The sequence below is a fragment of the Lactuca virosa genome, chromosome 4, assembly GCF_052849685.1.
Source record: "Lactuca virosa cultivar CGN04683 chromosome 4, Lactuca_virosa_CGN04683_v6, whole genome shotgun sequence".
In the NCBI taxonomy this organism is placed as follows: domain Eukaryota; kingdom Viridiplantae; phylum Streptophyta; class Magnoliopsida; order Asterales; family Asteraceae; genus Lactuca; species Lactuca virosa.
The window spans coordinates 62,459,133-62,466,522 of record NC_136429.1 but is presented as its reverse complement, the minus strand read 5'-3'; the positions used below and the strand labels follow the sequence as shown (position 1 = coordinate 62,466,522).

The following is a 7,390-nucleotide window of genomic DNA, read 5'->3' as shown; positions in this document are numbered from 1 at the left end:
CTGACGACTCTATACCAGAGGTCTATATAAATAGACTTATGAATTTAGTAGGAATAACTTGATTATAATCTTGTGATTTGTTCCATGTCTGATCCACTCCTAAGATTCACTCGACATGCCCCCAGTTATGTGTAATTAAAATTTTATTAGACTCTTGATCCTAATGAGTCTACCCTAAGTCCACAACCAAACAAGGAACATGTCAACTATGAGAAACACGCATATGGACTTGTGAGTTATTTGTAAATTGATTATGGAAATAAAGTTTTTTTTTTTAGACATTGTTGGGTAAAATAATTATAAAACACTTGTTGGGCCGTTGTTAGGAGTGTTGGGCACCTTTTGGGCTTTCCATGGTTACTAAATGTGAAACATGTAGCACTTGCGTGGGCCCCCACAAAACTAAGTTTTCACATTTCTTTCCCACTTCTAGGCCCATTAGGGAACTTAATAGTCCAATGAGTTGGCCATTTTGGAGTGTATCCTTTCGGATACGTTTGATAAGGTCGGGTATTTTGATGGCTCAAAAGTAATGTGAATGACGTGCTTTGGCCTATAGGTTTGGGAACTCTCGCCTTTGGTCCCCAGATAAGCAAACTGGTCCCTCGGTTGATTGGGATGTATACGAATGCTTACCTAGTCAGGACTTTCGGGCTACTGGCACCTCCCCCTTCCAGTTACTACGCGTCCATTACTATGATCCTACCCAACTAGAGTGGATGACTTTGAATTTCCTATGAGCTCTAAGGAATACATATATGTATATACATTTTGTTAAACAACTTGAGTATGTGTGTGATTTTTAGAGAAAGTGGAGAATATTCACAACTGTATGCACACATATAAGTGTCAGGAGTAATACGTATGCACATAAGGGAGCAATTAACACACAAAGGTATTCCTAGGATTTTCTAAGTGTGAATTGCATGCAGTTGTGTGTGCATTTTATAAACTAGCATACGAGAGGACCCTAGAGGCTATAGACTAGGTCAAGGCAATTAACCTAATTCCCTATAGTCAAGGGCTCTGATACCAATCTGTCACACCCCGATCCTTGTCGGAATCAATCGAGGCGTGATATATTGTTCAAAGTCTCATGACAACTATGTTATAATATGATTAGATTCAATTAAGTACTAAGTATGCAAACAAGATCCACAACATACAAATACAAATCCAAATATGAACAACATTTATTACATCAAATTTAAATAGTCTTGTGGATTTCTAAGGCACAACCTATTTTTCATCAACTTCATTCTTCAAATCTGCATCATGGGTAAAAACAGGTCAACTACGAGAGTTGGTGAGTAATCTAATTTTAGTAGAGAAAATTGTGAAGTTGAAACCTTTATAATTGGAAATTTGTTTTCTTTTGAAGTCGGCAAACAATTGTATTTGAGATAACGGTTTATAAATCAAAAATTGATTAACAAATGATAACAACAACAATAAATCCTCACCCTATATATACATATGTATATATATATATATATATATATATATATATATATATATATATATATATATAAATATATATAGGATGGAGCATCTAATCATCATACACACTCAACCACGTGCGATCAATCACCTTAGCGTCCCAAGGCGGGGTGGTCAACCCAATAGCGCTATTATTGTCCATAAGGTACCTCAAGAATACGGGCATAGTCATGGAGATTAGACTAAAAATGGTAATGCACTACAAGTACATGTAGCGTAAACAAACAATAGTTATACAATTAGTGACTCACGTATAAATGTCCCAACAATGTCTGAATTGTGATAAAACAATGAAATGAAGTTGGAACATATTAGAACCACATGATACACCCCAAAAGTATTGAAAATTATAAAGTATGGGGTAGATTACTCACTTTAGTCCCAAAACGAAATGCGTGTGTCGTACGATAGACGGTTCGGGTCAAAATGGCATAGAACCTAATATAATTAATAGTTTTGGTTTAGGAACTGCTAAACGAGAATAGAGTATTAATAAAAATTATTGTTTGTTATGTAAATGTATCATAAACTATACCTATTATAGTTTATCACAACAAGGGTAGTAGTAGTGTTCATAAACTATAATTGTCATAGTTTACCAAATGTTTGTGTATAACGGATGTAAACTTTGTTTATAAAAATTAATTATTTACCATACTTGTGAAGGTAAAAATCCATTTGTTTTCTGATGTATGTCTAATTACCAAGACAAAATGACATATAATGTAATAATATATGATTACATAATGATATACACCTTGCTCAACGAGTTACAAGGTGTAAATGAAATTGATGGTATTTTTCTAGTAATAACGTTTCTGTTACTGTTCTTAGAAAATTTATAGAAACATCATCAAAGGTCTAAATCAAAAACCGCAACTTCTAAGAGTTTAGAAAGTGTGTCTAGTTTGTTCATAAATGTTCTCATGATTTTTAGTGATCTCCAACTTGTGTGAAAATATTCATATTCACAGACTGGTCCGGTTTTGTTTCTGAAATGATAGACAGTTTTGTAAAAATCACCATAAATTGTAGAAAAATCATATGGTGATGTGCAAGTAGTCATTTTAAAGGTATGAACCTGAACTATATGCTTCTGAAACAGTTTTGAAAACTAAAATGTTTAAGTTGACCAAAACAGTCCGTGAATGGAGTTAAACGTTTCTGTTGAAGACTGTTAAATGAGTTTAGTTGTGTTTTTGGTGTTTTAACTTGTATCCCCCCCCCCTTAAAAGTTAAGAAAAACATGAAAATATAGGGGTATGAACTCACCTTATGTGTTATTAGAGGATGGATGTTGGAGAAGAGAAGTGTTCAACCCAAGAACACTTAGAAGATGCCTTGACGAATCGAGAACCTAACATGAAGGTGACGATGTTTGTGTAAGATTCTTATGATTTTGAGTAGAAGGATGTGTAATAATCATAAGAAGAATGAATTATACTTACCAAGAGTGGAAGAAAGCTTGATAATCAGCCTTGGAAGTCTTGGAATTGAGAGAGAATGGTGAGAGAATTTGGAGTGTGATCCTTGGAGGAAAATGAGAGAATGAAAGAAGTATGAAGAGAGGGGATGGGTTTTTATACTTAGACAAGGAGTGGGGCTGGTCATGTAGTGGGTATGAGTTGGTCATGTAGTGGGTAAGAGCTGGTCATGTAGTGGGAAAGAGTTGGCCATGTAGTGGGTGTGAGTGGTGGCATGTGACATAAAGTAAAGTAAAGTCATCTTTCCACCTCAAGCACCTCCCCTACTAATTATTGGTATGAATGGCCCTAAAAACGTGGGGATTACTAACATATAGAGTTCTAAATGTAAAAATAAAGTTTTTAGTGAAAATCCCGCGTTAAAATGATGAAAAACGGGCCTAAAACAAGGTCGTAGTCGAAAACCCGGAAACATTATGACACGCAAAAATGCATGTCGTCTTCTTTTATGACATGGGCTTCCTTGATACTCATTGCGTGTCATCAACACGCGCGTCGTAAGGTTATGATAGACAAATGTGTGTCGTCTTCCTTTATGACAGGGACTTCGGTCCTGAAGCTTCAGTTTTGGGTCTTTAAGCCTATTTTACCTGTTTTTACCCCGTTTCAAGTGGTTTTTGACCCAGTTAAGGGTCGGGATGGCCCGAATGATTACAAAAATTTAAAGGAACTTTTGAGAGAGATTCGGGAGAGATTTGGGAGAGATTTTAATAGAGAGAGGTTGAGTGAAAGAGATTGTGACAGGTTTCGTTTGTGATCTTTTTGAGTGTCCGGCTTCGCAACGAAAGGTCCATAAACCCCGTTAAGCCATGATTTAGTGTCTTACACAATCCCGATGATTGTGCAATAGCGTTTTATCGCTTTGGTTCGTTGTTTAGCATTGTTAAGGCTAAGGAAAATCAAACACATGAATTTTTCAAATGATGTTTTCTCATTGAAATAGCGAATTGTATAATGTAAACCCTAACATACAAGGGTTAATGGAGTTGACCAGTTTGACTTGTTGACTTTATTTGACTTTGACTTGACCGAAATTTGACGGTTGTCACACTAGCCACATCCACTAAATCCCTAATGACAGTCCCATCATCCAGATACCAAGCATGGAGAAGGAGCTTACAATTGTCTCTAATCTTGTGAACAAGCGGGTGCAAAACAAGGGCAAAAATGTGACATCCCCAAATTCACGGCCAGAAAAGACCGGTTTAATTTATGCTTTTAAAATAATTTCAGAGTAATCATTTGATTAAAAGAGTTGTGGAATTTGTTCCCAAAACGAAATATGATAAAATAAGATTTACCAAAGCATTTCTTAAAGAAATGTATTTTCATTATATAACAAAACTCGGGATGTCATGTTCCGATACAGACCAAAAGCATAATGGCACATTATAAGCCTTACAACAGTTATATATACACTACATGCCTATAATCAAAATATATTGATAAGTCGTTCAACTTATGCTCTCGCCCCACTACCTGTAATACAAAGAAAACTGAGTGGGTCAGGCTTGGGAGCCTGGTGAGCATATAGGGTTTTCAACCCACAATAAATAAATTTATTAATCTCATCAAACAACAATAACCCGATTACACGTTCCCGTTATCCTCACTTTACGTCCCTAAAACAACTATCATAAGGGACCTAGTCTAAGGATTTTCATCGGGGCGACAACACTGCTTTGGGGGTTTCCCAACAATTTATGTCAAATAAGGCAACCATGTGGGGGATGGAGTACAGCAAATGAACACCCAAACTCATTAACACCTACAGGTTGCGAGCCTGCCAGCGTTCCACAGGACTATCTAGAAAGGTCTGTGGTCGTCATCCATACTCCGCTAGATGACTGGATCACAATAACATCGAGGCCTCTCATCATTTTATTTCATCACACATCAACTATGTACCCATGTTTTACCCATGTTTTACTCCGCTAGATAAAAATAAATATACAGTTTAATTTATTTAAAAACCTGTATAAATCATTCATTCATCATTCATCTCAAATAAATAAACAATATATATATATATATATATATATATATTTATATATATATATATATATATATATATATATATATATATATATATATATGTATATATATATATATATATATATATATATATATATATATATATTCACATAGCACGTATTTTATATAAAATACTTCATATCTATGTGTAAGATGAAAGTGACTATACACTCACTTTATTTAACGATAATCGGGCAGCACTTCGTTTCCTAAAACGATCGTTTTCGATGAAACCGGGAGCCTTTTAATGAAAAACCGGGCCTTGCGAAGGTTTAGCTTCAAAACCGAAAAGATAAATTTTTCGGGCTCTTCGGGAACTTCGGGGCGTGTTTTGGGTGTTGGAAAGAATCCCGGGGCTTCGGGGGAAGTTGAAATAGCAAAAATATGAGTTTAGGGTGAAAAAGTGCCAAAATCCCAAAATTACTAGGAAAATCTCGCAGCCCTCTCTTTTATAGGGTGCGAGCTTCGGATCCCAGGGCTGAGAAGCGAACACGCGACAACAGATGCAAGGGAGGCAGGTGGCGGGTGCGAGGCTCGGACACGCGAGGAGGACACGCGTCGGACGCCAATTGGACCGCGCTTCAGACGGCTCTCCGGATCGGACACGCGTCTGCTGACTCACCGAGATCGGACACGGGGCGGGTGATGTGTGCGAGATCCGACCTTATCCATGCGAGATTCCTCAGAAATTGAGCCCCAAACTTCTAAAGTCCATAAATTTCGCATACGGGCTCCGTTTTTGACGTTATTTATATGCACGCGTAGGTAAAATTATGCTCTACAACTTTCGTTTAGACTCCGTTGGCTAATTTTGATTTTATTTTTATTATTATATTTTTAACAGGCCGGGACAAGAAAAGTCCGTTAAAAATTCATAACTTCTTCATTCGACGTCCGTTTTCGTCTGTCTTTTTACCGTTATACTACTATTTACGAGACCTTCGATTCTCGTTTAGGTTGCGTCGGCTAAAAATCACTCGATCTTTATTTCGAGTTTTTAGCTGTCTACTGCTAAGCTGAAACTTAGAAAAATCATAACTTCCTCATACGAAGTCAGATTTAGACGTTCTTTTTATGAAAATTCTCGGTTTGACAAATACTACGACTTTCATTTAGATCACCAAGGCTACAAAGTAGTTTATCAAAAACTCACTTTTTACGTCATTCGGCGCCGTGCCGGTTTTGTCGCGGATCTTCGATTTGTCATAACTTCTTCGTTATAACTCGGATTTCGATGAGGTTTTCGCCTAAATGTTTCTAACGAGATTCTTTACAACTTTATCCGTAGATATCGGCTTTATTTAATATTTATTTTCGACGCTTATTTTTATTCTTAATTCATTAATCATAATAATTAAGCAGATAAGCACATAATTCACATAATATTCACATAATTCATCTTTATTACTTCAAAATGAGTTACAAAGGTTAACCTAGACTATTACGTCAATATTAATGCCTAGCCTAGAAACACGGGCATTACAATTCTCTCCCCCTTAGGATGCTTCCGTCCCCGAAATCACACATCAACAAACAAATGCGGGTAGCGACTCATCATGTCACTCACCGTTTCCCAGGTGAGATTTGGCCCATTCGTATGTTTCCAACGCACAAGCACTAAATCGACCATCTTTGATAGCTTATTTTATTTCCTTATTTTTATTAGTTTATTTTAGTATTTTAACTCTTTTTATCATTATTGCATTGTATTTTATTTATTTTCTTTATTATGGATCATACCGGGTGCTTTTTATGTTGCATTAGGTATTTTGCAGGGTTTTCGGTGTTCGTTGCGGACGCGGTTGGACTGGAGTTAGGATTAGTGGGCTTTTCGATGCATTATTGGGCTTGGCGGATCCACGAAAGGAGATTTGGGCTTAAAAAGATAAAGGCTTGGATGAAGTGGGATTGTGAAGATGGATCTTGGATAATTAATTTGGGCTTGGAGCATCCATTTTTGAACCTAAAAGATGATTGGCTAGTTTGAATCATGTGGGAGATAGAGGGGACCAATAGAATCTTCGGTAATGGGATGGTTAGTGGAGGAAAAATGAGCCAATAGCATTCCAGCAGCACTTGCGCGGGTGAAATTTCCGTCGCGCGGGTACCCGCGCAACTGCCCAGTTTTGGGCATTTTGGTCATTTGGCTTGCCAATACCTTGGGGGATGGGATCTATCAGCTATCACTTCGATTTTACACCATTGGAGACCAGGAGAAGGCGATTTGGAAGCTCAAGACTCATTTCTTTTCATCTTTCCAAGTTATTGGTAGTTTCTTTATGCAATTAGACTTTTGTGATTGTTGTTCTATTGCCATGCGTGGCTAAACTCTCTATTTTGGTTAGCCTTGGCTAAAGCCTTTGAATGTTTGT

General features: G+C 36.9%; 1 long non-coding RNA gene across 1 annotated transcript; it reads right to left on the bottom strand.

Annotated features, from left to right (window-relative positions):
• Positions 1-1,214: 1,214 nt before the first annotated feature.
• On the bottom strand, positions 1,215-2,978 carry LOC145103902 (uncharacterized). Its single transcript, XR_013706928.1, has 4 exons — positions 2,949-2,978; positions 2,773-2,857; positions 1,875-1,938; positions 1,215-1,268 (listed from the first exon to the last, which is right to left on the bottom strand). It is a non-coding gene; the product is annotated as an uncharacterized LOC145103902 (long non-coding RNA).
• Between the last annotated feature and the right edge of the window lie 4,412 nt (positions 2,979-7,390).